A 12,283-nucleotide genomic window follows, 5' to 3' on the forward strand; every position below is an offset into this window, starting at 1 on the left:
TGGACAGGAGGCAGTTCAGCTTTGCCTGCAGCAGATGAAGCAGCACAGACATCGCAGTCAGTGCCAATATGAGTGCAGGCTTTTCCCACCCAGAAAACCCACTTATCCATGGGCATGAATTTATTTCAATACCTCTGTTTAAATGTATGTATTATATATATATAGCTGCATAATATTAAAGAGAAAAATTATTTTAGGCCTACATTGTGTCTTGATTTGTTTCTCTCTTTCTCTTAAATGCCTTGTTTTGTTATCTACCTTGAAGATGTCAGTACTTTGGCTGTATATCTTTCTCTCTGGTTTAGGAGCAAAGAAGAGGTCTCCAGGGTAGAGGATACTCTCAGTTTTGTCTCTATGTCTGAAACATGTTTATCATGTTTATTCCACATGCAGTTATCTGCACATGAACATGATTTTGTTTACACCAGTACAACATTTCTTCAAGTTTGATGTTGAAATTCTTTACATTGGTTTTGTGTTCAGCTAGAGATACAAGATATCCACTGAAAGCAAAACTAGATGTACCACACTTAGTGCACATAGATGTTTATATTTCAGAGAGGACAGCAAGAACTTTTCTCATGGGTTCATATTCCATGTTTGTCCACAATTCATGAAACTCACAAAACTGTCCTCCTGATGCACTAAATGTATAAACACACAGAATGGGCATTCTTTTTCTTTTCTTTCCTTTTTTTTTTTTTTTAATCTAGCAATCTAGCTTTCTATCAGTATGAAGAATATTTTTAAAAATCTTTTAATACACTTTAACTGCATTATCTCCAAGAATAACATATTGCAGAGACTCTTTGTTGTGACATTCAGAGATCCTGAACACCTACACTAACCATGCCACCCATTCATAACTCTGTTTTCTTTCAGACAACATCAATCTTAGAGAGATCTTTCTGTTCACCCAAGGCAGTCAAAAATACTGCAATCACTCATATAGAAGAAAAATATATATACACCCATTTTGAAGGAATGACTTCAGATTTACAACATTAGGAAAAGTTTTGACAGCACCAAGTGTTTAATCTGCAAAGGGATTATAGTTATCTTCACAGTATGCACACATCATTAATGCTAATGGGAACTGCACCTCCAAGACTCGCCTTAAAATGCTGGCTGTAAATAGCATCCCAGTAGGATAATTAAAAGTCTGGTAGAAATACAGCAAGTTCCAGCAAACATTTTCTCCCAGGGTAAGTGACGATAGAATTTGGAAAAAAATAATCAGTAGTTTGCCTGAGATGGGTAGTGCATCAGTTTTACAAACAAGCTCATGCACAAACGATTTTTCCAACTTTGGTATAATTTTAGTTAATGTATTTTGTTCTATTTCTTAGCCTACTTGTTTTTTCTTCATCTCTGTAATCCTACTTGACCTGAAGTTCAGTGCTGGGATATGTTTGCAGTCATTATTACGTCAGGATTGTCCATTCCCATTTCTATTTCTCCCATGCTCCAAACTACTGGGTGAGAAAAAAAAAAAAAAAAAAAAGCAGATTTTTTTTTCTCATTTATTTCTGCTCTGGAGTACAATTGCTGGAAGACAGTATCTATTCTGCCAAGAATAACTCTATCTTCTAGAATTACAGGGGCATCAACAGATAAGGATAACAAAACTGATTCATCACATTTTCTTATTTTGAAAAGACTGGTGATGAGGGCGAATCTAGGGGTGAAGTCAAAATAATCATCTGATATCCCACAGGGACCAAACTGCACCGTGAGAAAGAAATAGCCAACAGCCTCTAGACTTGCAATGTCCCATAAGTTATCCCATTTTGAGGTGACAACGTTTGCCCAAGGGGCAAAGTCATGAGAATGATTTTCCTAATGCATAGAGATATTGAAGCTTCTATGTAATATTATAGACCTTGACATATCCTCAGTTGATATACGATGTTCACACAAAGGCTCAGAGCTTTCCCAAGTAATATTTGAATCTTGCCCACTGACAGCAGGAGACTTCAGACTTGGCCTCCACCATTTCCTTGTCTTGGCCTCAGAGAAAAAGTTCTCCCAGAGTGCTCCCACGTGTACAAGCTTAAATGTGTGCATGAAACAAGTGCCCATAGCACAGGATGTAAAATAATTCAAACAAAGTGAACTTCATTATCTATGAGGAAAAGAAAACAGGTTTGGAAGTGATACCACAGGCACCAGCAGATCTACAGATCAGCATGCTACAAAACATTAATTAAGCAGGTTTTTCTACAGTTTATGCCAAAAAAAAAATAAAAATCAGTTTCTTGAAATGGAAGTTTCCAGCCTGCCATGCTTAAAAGAGCCTCCATCTTCTTTACTGCAAACATTTACAAGAAAAAAAAACAGTTTCCTTTCTGTGTTATTAGGTTTCTTGACCTCCTTACGAATCAGCTCCCATCCCCTCTGGAATTTTCTTGGTAAGGAAATGGGTAGGGAAATGGACCCTTCACTTTAAAAGGTTTTCATTGTCTGCAGAACAGGACTTGCTGCTCACAAAAAGCAGAACAATCACTTGTACAACTCCAGCAAAAACAATGGGCCCTCTTGGGTAGGAATTGGATCAATAAATAAATAAATAAATAAATAAGATAAAAATGGGGTCCTACTGCTTTATACATCGCCAAATTTAAAAGTAGAAGACGAGTACTTCCCAGCAGAGCTCATTTAAAGCAGTGGGACTAAAACTGATCCCTGAACAAGTAGCATATGGATTCGTGACATACACAGAGACAACACAGCACAAGGCATTCCCAGTTTCTGGTAGCATCCTAAGACAAAAGGTGGCGTGTTTGTAAACAGACTGAATTATTGGTGGTGAAAACCAAACCACCCGCAAGCTAACAGACACATCCCTGTAACACTGCTGCAACACAGTCTCAGAAATGGACATCTGTATTGACTAGTGCTGTGTTGGAGAACTTGAAGTCTGACCATAAGCAAATGATACAGCTCCCCAGAGCAATCTGGCAAGCCACATCACACTTTGGGTGGCACTGCAGGTTCACTAATTCCCAGTAATCTCTCCCAGCGTAGGGATGACAATACAAATGGCCTTTTTCTGTCAGACAGTCCAGGTTAACAAGGTGTTTTTTAAATGGTTGCACATGGCTACGCAAGCCTTTTGCACAGCCCTCATCACTGTGCTACAGCCTGAGCTGCAGAGGTGTTTGAGTACCATCTTAACCTCAAGATGAGGTGAACTGAAATAGAAAGAGACCTTCAGTTTCAAAAGGACAGAAGCAAAAACTACAAGCACTGCATTACCCTAGTGCTCATGGTCTCATCTGAAAGACCACTGTCATCTTTTGAGATACTCATAATTAGACTGGACAAGACCTCAAGCAACTGGATGTAAACTGGAACTTGGCTGTGCCTTGGGCTAGATAATGATCAGAAAGGTCCCCTTAGACCAGTATTACTTTACAATTTTAAATGCAGCTCTCCTTGTATTCAAATTAATGCAATATGTCTGCAGTGATAGGAAGTGAGAAATATTCTTTTCACAGCCTGTCAAACATCTAGTGACCTTGATGGTATTCTCTGTTTTAGAGCCACCAGCACTCTGTGAAAGCATCAGTGTTTATATGTTACTTGGACTACGCTCTGCACAGTGTATTTACAGTGAGTAAATGGAGATGATGAACCTCACTCTGTCCATATCGTTTCTTTAGACTGTGTACTGTATGAAGAAATACAGGCAAGAAAGCTGACAGGAGCCTGCTATACAATGAAAAAGGATAGAGACTGCAGATGCCTAGTGCACATGGGAAGGAAATATTGTAAGTTTGAGCTTAGCAAAGGGTTTGTCTTAGAATGCATTTTAATTGTTCATTATTTATCAAGTATATAACTAGAGCCAATGAGAAAAAAAAAGGTGTTTTCTTGGCAACATCGTGTTAAAGTGTTCTAACTAATGTGTATTCAATTGTGCATATTAAAAGGCTGTTGTTGTATCTGGACTTACATATCACTTACATGCAATAAACACAGTTAACTTTGACTCCACTGCCCCCACTTACAGCAGCAAAGTAAAAGACACAGCAGTATTCATCAGGTATTTGCCAAAATTAATTGATCAATGCCACACAAATAGATCCATCTTCTGTTCCACAGAAGAGTTTCAGGATATATTATAGAAAACCTTCTTTCTTAATTTTTCAAGCACTAATTTTTACTTCCTGTCAAGGAAGGTAGTGAGGAATTTGCTTTGTGATACAGAAATTTTTAAACCAATGGCTTAAAATTTCCATTAAAGTACATAAAACTCTCTGCTACTGTAAGTTACAAACCTTGTATTGGTAGCTATCTCAGCTTGCTCATTTGAATGTTAATGGAAACCCTGTCTTTAATATTAAACTAAATTTTATTTTAGGCAGGGGAAAATAAAATACAGTAAAGATCAAACAAACACCCTAAACATGTTTGAACATAAATGTAAATTTTAAGTTTTTCACTATGATAGAATGAAGAAGCTAATGCTGAGCTAGATGCTGTCATGACTTCTAAACTGTTCTTTACTGTGATCACATTCACTTTTACTACTGTAGTACAAAGCAGACTTAAGGAAGGAAGATGATTCCAGCACCTGGTAGAGTAATTTGTGCCTGCAGGAAGTAAAACACCACCAGATGAGAACTGTCAGGTCATCTGCTCTGTTTCTTAAGGCCAGTTTGCACAGGTTGGAAGGGTTTCCCAAAGGTCAAAGCAGCGGAAAGGCAGTACAGTTTGAACCACCCAGGCCTTCCTATCCTGGATAAATTTATAGTGTCAGGGTCCAGTTGCTTAAATTTCAGGATTAGTTTAAGTTTCTGCTGAGAGGGTAGTCCTTCCTTTCCACAATCACTGCATGCACATTTCTGCTACCAACTGTGTCTAATGTTTGAGACAGAGAATGAGGTCAGCTTAATTAGTCAACTAAATGCTAATATTTTATGTATGTATTTATTTTTTGAGGGCTGATTTGATTGGCAGGCAGCTGTACAAGAAGATCCATTAGCTCTGAGACTGCATAATTGCCAGTGCTTATGAGAAAGACATAGTGGGCATGTACAAGCTAGAGCAGATGACAGCACTGGCATTTTTGATGGCAGCATGACCTTACATTGGCTTAAGACCCCTTGCCCAACAAACTCACTTTCTTGAACAATTTTCAAAAAAATAATTTAGTTTGCTAAATTCAACTTCTCTGAAATGTTTGTCTTGCTAAACAATTGCTAATCATTTAACTTGTTAAAATCAGTTTCTCTTAAACATAAATGGAAGCACAATATTCAGTGAAACTTTTGAATATTCTACAACAAAGCCAATAGAAGAAGTTCATCTTGATAAGGAAGCAATAAGAAAAATATTTATCTACGTCAGCATGCTTCTAAAGAGATACAGGCTCCTCAAGCCCAAGAATATCCAAAATTAAATCTGGTACTAGAGTACCCTCTCTTCCCTTGAACAACCCCTTAAGTGAGCACACTATATTAATGCCGGAGTCAGTGAGAGCTGATCTTGCAGTTTAACTTCATTGGAACTGTGAGCAGATCTTTTACAAGCTACTTGTCTTTCATTTCTGGAAAACAGCTGACTGGGCAAGACTGTTTCCTGCTGGTTTATCACTTTTTGCACCAGAAGCATAGTTTTGGCATTTTTCATTTTAGCTTCAATAGAAATGTACAACAAACCTGCCTGAGGTGTTGCCAGTTCTCACAATTTCATCACAGGCCTTACTACTTCTAATGTTTTTTTCTTAAAGCCTCACAATTCTGTCTGGAAGCTAAAACTATTTCACAAGAATGTCTCTTTGCATTAAAAGCAAAGCTTTGTATTTTTACTTGTGGACAAAGAAGGAAAAGAGGGAGACAAGTACAATCTCAGAGCTGAAAAGTCCCAAGTCATATAAGAATAACCCACTTTTTCTTTTTCTTCTTCTTCTTCATGATTTTTACACCATTTCAAGGCTATGAGGTTTATATTCCTGTTTTCTCTGTGTTTGTGGTTGGCAACACTGCAAATGTAGCAGGAAAAACCTAGCATCTATTATCTGTTTTCAGTGTGATCTATGAAATTGATAAAAAAAAAAAAAAAGCAAGGCTGTGATTTGCAAAGCTGCCTCCAAGATTTGGACAGCTAATACAAATGAAGGGAAATGCTGAAATTCTGCATGTGAATGAAATTGATTTAGTGTCAATGGAAGCATGATGTTTAAGTAATACTCAAGTTGCTGATATTTTTAGTTTATTTCGATGTAATATTTTTTTAACTCTAGGTCATCACAGTTGGCAGTCTGTGAGGACAAAGGACTGTTTTGAAACTGTCAGTTTTTCAGAAGTTTATCTGTCAAAGATACTTCACCTGATAGAAAAAATTCAATATTGGGTGAATAATCTGGGAATATCAAGTGTGCCAATGTAGATAAAAATAAATAAATAAAATTAAAAAATATAAAAATAAAACCTTACCTTACTTATGTAAAATATAGCAATAGAATTGTTAATATAGGAGAAAAAATCTCAAAAGTGATTTTATCATACTCTGATGATAGTAGACACAATGTACAGTTCACATTGTCTTTAGCATCGAGATTTTAAAAACTGGATCATGCAAAAAACAGGTATGAACACAAGCCAGAAGGGAAAAACTGGTATTTCAAACATTCTTCACTGTTATTTCCCCCCTCAGTGTGACCTGTTTATAGATAGACACACTGCCTGGCAAAGAACAAAAGTTTATTTCCTGTCTTTAGGTATTCTGCCTAAGTTAGATAGCACAAAAATCCAAAGAGCAATTTGGTTATCCAGCTCCGTTATTGGAACAATTTATATGGCTGTCATGTTTCATAATTTTTCTCTGTTGTTTATTCCATACTAAATGAACACCAAGAAAAGCTAATGGCACAGTCATGTAACCAAGCTAAAACTAATCAAATGCAAATATTTATTTATGTAAAAACTACTACAAAAGTGAAACATGGTCATGGTTCAGTATTATTTAATTCAGGGTCTGTAACTCAGTCATAAATATGAGACCTGACACACATTGCATCAGCCCCAAAGAAAACTTGTTTATGAAACTGAAGATGTTAATTTAAATTAGAGACTGACAAATGTTACTTTGTTGAGATTTCAGATTTTTAGCTTTTAAAAACCGTGAATTGAACATGTGGATCACTAGGGTATGATTTTAACTGCTTGGTCATGTCATGGCTTGAATCCTTAAAAAAATGATTGTAGGGTGAATCAAATGGCCTAATTCTCTCAGACAGAAAATGGCACCAACTGGGCCTGAACGAGGCAGCTCTGCCCTCCCTCTGGCCCCAGCATCTGCTTCTCTCTCTGCATTGTCCCCACCTCTATGCCAGCTCCAAATGTCTTGCAATTACAGTATCAAGGGCTGATCCCACTCCCCAAGAGCACAGAGAACAACCTATGGTGCACACTGGTGACCTGCCATGTTAGATGGATCACTTGAAACTCAAGGGTTATGGAAACTTTGACCCAGAACCTGAGAGGAACATGTTCATTTGTAAATAAAACACAATGGGACTTTCAGTCAGGTGTAAATGAGGTCTGGAGAAGCAGGGGGTGGAGAGGAAAGCTGCCTTGAGCCAGACTTTGTGTTCATCCTACTGGGGCCTTCTCGTGGCCAGGAGCTGAAGTCCTGCAGGGAGGCCTCAAGCGGCGAGGCTGGCGGTGGCTGTCTGTTCCCTGAGGCCCTGCCACCCTGGCCCCTGGCCAACCCACCCCAGGCTGGCAACAGGCCTCCCCCCTGCCTCTCCTTCTTCCAGCTGGTTTTGCACTGCAGCCCACCACGGAAAAACGTCCGTGGACACTGCCCTTTTCCTTCCTGCTTCCTCATCTGTTGGCCACACATGCTGCACAAACGTGGAGATGCGGGAGGTGGCTGGGCATTTTCTGCGAGGGAAAGAGTTCTTGGGAAGATCGGAGACCTTGTACCTGTAGTTACTCAAAAAAATTTCAATTTGCTGCATCTGAACCTTCTTCTTGTCTATCCCAACCTAAATATTTGCTAGGTCCACCAGCACAAGAAACACCACGGACCCGCTTCCATGTCCCGGCTCCTTTGCATGAGCTCACTAAAGCTCCTCTCCTCTTACTTCCAAGCCAGACTATGGCAAACATAAGGTCTGCAGAGCAGAGCAGTGTCCTGCTGAGCCATGAGCAGAGGAACCCTCTCCCTGCTGACCAGCGGGTATTTTCAGCCTTCAGTGTGAACACAGCATTTCAGAACAGGTTCACTTCCCTTTTGCTTTTTATAGTTTTTATAAAGGGAATATATTAAATTGGATTCCCTCCTACAGGAAGTTCAATTGGACCTGCATTTTTAAGCACTCTGGAAGCTGCAAAACTGGAGCATACATAAAACAAAATTTTGCTTGCCTTCCTAGGAAGGTAATACCTTCGGTTTCCAGGCTGGGCATATCTCTGAAATGAACAGGATTTGTCCCCTCTCCTGCTCAGTGTGCAATACCATCCTGTCCAACACAGCCTGTACTTTATTTTTATTGAAGATCGAAATGGGATTCATGTAAATAAACTATATCTCATTTAGCCTTCTTGGAACAGGTTCTCGTGAAAGGAGTAGAGGTTTTCATAACATTTACTTGGAGTATTTATTTAAACTTTGGAGGCCTTCAGCACATACAGTTTTACTGTTAACATTTCCCAGACATTATCTGCAGATCACCTACACTAATTTTATCAGTTCACACCATATGTGGTATGATATTGAGGCTTTTACAGGCTGTTGCCCATTTTTATGTATTTTCCTCACTGGTAAAGTAAAGTAATTTTAGTTGTATGGTTGCCTCCACTGCAAGGTTTGTTTTTTTTTTTTTTTTTTTTGTTAATTGTTTTGTCCGTACAAGGAAATGTTGAAGGCTTTAACTCTGAGACCAAAAATAGAGGGAAGAAAAAAGGGTTGCCAAAGTTGTGACCCACTTTTTCCTTTGCTTCATTTATATTACAATCCTCTTAAATACATGAGAAGAGCTATGCAGCTCTTTTGATTAAGCTCTATAAACTAGATTCAGAAAACTGTGGAGTTAACTCTAGACTTCCATTACTACATAGGAGTTTGGAGCAGAGAGTTCATGTTGTATTTAACATATGCCCTTCATAAGAAGAAAAACATCCAACATGATACCTGATCATAAAAAAAAAGAAATGGCATTCAAATGACTGCAAAGGAAATGCCAGACCACCTCTTGGAGTATGCTTTCCCATGCCAATAATGTTACTTTTTCTCTGTGGGATAGCAATTAACAACCTTTCTTCAACATTATTCTGGCATATATTTTGTGCCAAAGTGTCCTGGACACAGCTGATATGCATGAAAGCTCTTAGCCCAGAGGCAAATACCTTCCAGAAACTGTGAATGGTTCCAGCAAGGATTAGAAATGGGCAAAACATCCCTATTGCATTTGATTCAAGCAGCACAGCAGACCTTTGGAAAGTGCTCAGTCCAGCTCTGTGAGGATGTAGCATTAGCCCGCTTTCTTACCAGGTGCCTGTCAGGTTTTCCACAGGTCTGCTGATTCCCAGAGCAACAAAGGGGGCAGATATCTTCTTTCTCCTCAAAATATGTCCATTTCTATTTTGTGCTACCAGCAGCAGAAGGTTTGCCCTAATATCTGGAAAATCAGTTTTCCAAGTTTGCTAGAAAACTGTCGGAAGAAACTTCTTAATTTAATGTTTGAAAATGACAGGGAATCACTTAGGGTTTTCCAGCTGCAGCTCTGGAGTTCTGGACAAGGGGCAGCCCTACAGGACTTTGGCCAGGTGGAGCTGGCATAATTACAAGACTATGGCCAAAGATGTTAGCAAATATTTTTATTGTCATAAATTCTTGAATATCTTTCATTGACACTGATTTTTTTTTTTTTACATTGAACAGTAGTCATATATTTATGCCAGTTTTGGTTTGGAAATAAGAAGTGGGCTTAAATCTCCCGAATGTTTCAAATAGGGGTGTTAAATGTTGCAGTGCGTTTGACCAGCATTATACAGTTAGCCCAAGTAACAGGACAACATTTCTGACACCTCCAATTATATTTTGGTAAGGCAGTTTTAAAATGTAGCATGCAAACTTAGGAGATTTATTCATGAAGTCTGCTGAGAGAGTGGATGTTTTAAGCAGGTTTTGCAAGGAAGCAAGATTTACACACCCTGCCTGCCTGCCTCTCTATTTCTTTAATTCATTTGACAAAGGCATGGAGATTTTACATCTATTTGAGGGAAAAATAAAAAAGAGAGAAATTAAGTATGTTTGACACAGAAAGAGAAACCTTGAATGCATTTAGTTCCTGTAAGCTTTAGGAAAACTATAAAGTGTCTAGAAAGTCTGAAGTAGTTCCCCTATGAAGAAAAGGTAGTATTAACACAGCTGTGTTTCTGCTCTGTGATGCAGCATCCATTTGACCAGTGCACCCTTCTACTTGTTCATTCAAACATAAAGCAGATATCGAAGAAACTGATTATACTGCGTGCAAGAAGGAATGTAGCACACAAGTACATAGGAAACTAGATTTCATTTGCTTAGCTATTCATGAAATAATTATTTCTTGCAATATTTTAGGGTGTTTAATTGCACAGATGCGTTTAAGGTCTTCTTTTTAATTTTCTTGTTGAAGTGTGTTAAAGGATTCATTCAGTGCTAGTAAAATACCACAATCCATCATTAAGTGCCAAAATGCTTATGTGAAAAGGACCACACAGTTGTTTTCAGGTGGAGGATGGGTCAGCAAAGACCAAGGTTTAGCTATAATCCAGTATAGCTTTGCTTGAAAGTTATCCTGAAATACAACATTTAGTGTTCAAAAAGAGTAGCTAACTAATAGTACTGATACTGAAACAGAATTATTGAGAGGTGGTTGAGACAAAGCAGTTTGAATTGGGGACTGAATTGGAAAATAAACAAACAAACAAACAAAAACAACCAACTGTTAGATACAGAAGGTATTGAAATGTGTTTGGATTTTTACTTATGTTATTGCTCACATAAACTTTTTTGAATGCATTAAAACAAATATATATTTGGAACATATAAAGGATGAAAATAAAACATATGACTTGACTAAGTCACATAAGATGAGCAACCTGTAAGTTTAGCATGCTTTGTAAACAAATGTTGCCCTTAAAAAGGATTGGGCTGAAAGCTGAAGATACCAGGAAGGATGAAATTAGCCCCTAAGATCTCAGAGATTGCTTATGTGGTAATTAGTGATAATTTTTTCAGTCTTACAGAAATGCAACAGACAGCATGTCTGCACAATCATATGAGGACAAGAATGAGCTCACACTGCCTACTGACTGAGAACTACGTGGCTATGCTAAACACATCCCTAAGCCAGCGCTAAAATACCATCTGTTAGCTGGGGTTCAGAACCACAATAACATAGCAATGAGATTCACACCCAGTGAGAGTCCAGGGAGAAAAAGTTCATGTGTATTTGAAAAGAAAAAAAAAAAAAACAAAACTCTATAGGCATTGGCACAAAACCATCAGTTTTGGTATGCTTTCCCCAGACCACACTTCCATTATTATAGCCTAATATCTGTTTATTATTATTATTATTATTGTTGTTGTTATTATTATTTTTATTTTGGGCACTGGAAAATGTGCCAAATGTTGCACATTATCTTTTGACAAAATTGTAGTTACCATTTAGCAAACATAAAACAGGTTGTAAATGTTGCAGTTCCATTGGCAAAAAGTCTTACAGTAGCTGTAATGAAAGGAGTTTGGCCAAGAAGAAAAGAGATGTATGCACAATGTTAAGTTACTCAGTTACCTTTGAATACAATAACGAGTGCCAACAGTTATTAACATTAGAGTCATCGTATCTTAAATAAGCAATATCATTACAAGGAGAAGAGCCTCTTACATTCTTATTAGATAAAACTGCTTGCAGGAACAAACATATGCTCACTTAGTCTCTGCAGTTCGCTGGTCTCAGTTGCACACCTTTCTATCTGATGTCTAACCGAGTCACTGGGGAGTGGAGCCAGATTTCTATCCAGAGCACTTGGGTGTTCCTTAGATGTTCATCTGGGGAACAACCACAAGTGTCCTTTATCTTTCAGGTTACAGTCTGTGGTCTTTGAAGACCATCTTGACCCATCTTTTAATTCAGTGGCATTACTCTTAATGCCATCACTTTTTCTTAATCCTATTAACATCAATCCTGTGTGAGCCCAGCTGTCTCCTGAAGCTCTTCCTCTTATCTTTTGCTGACACTTGGGCCAGCTGGACCTTCACAAGACCATTGTTCTTCAGCCCT

The sequence above is a fragment of the Anser brachyrhynchus genome (assembly GCF_964034855.1).
Source record: "Anser brachyrhynchus genome assembly, chromosome: 2".
Classification (NCBI taxonomy): domain Eukaryota; kingdom Metazoa; phylum Chordata; class Aves; order Anseriformes; family Anatidae; genus Anser; species Anser brachyrhynchus.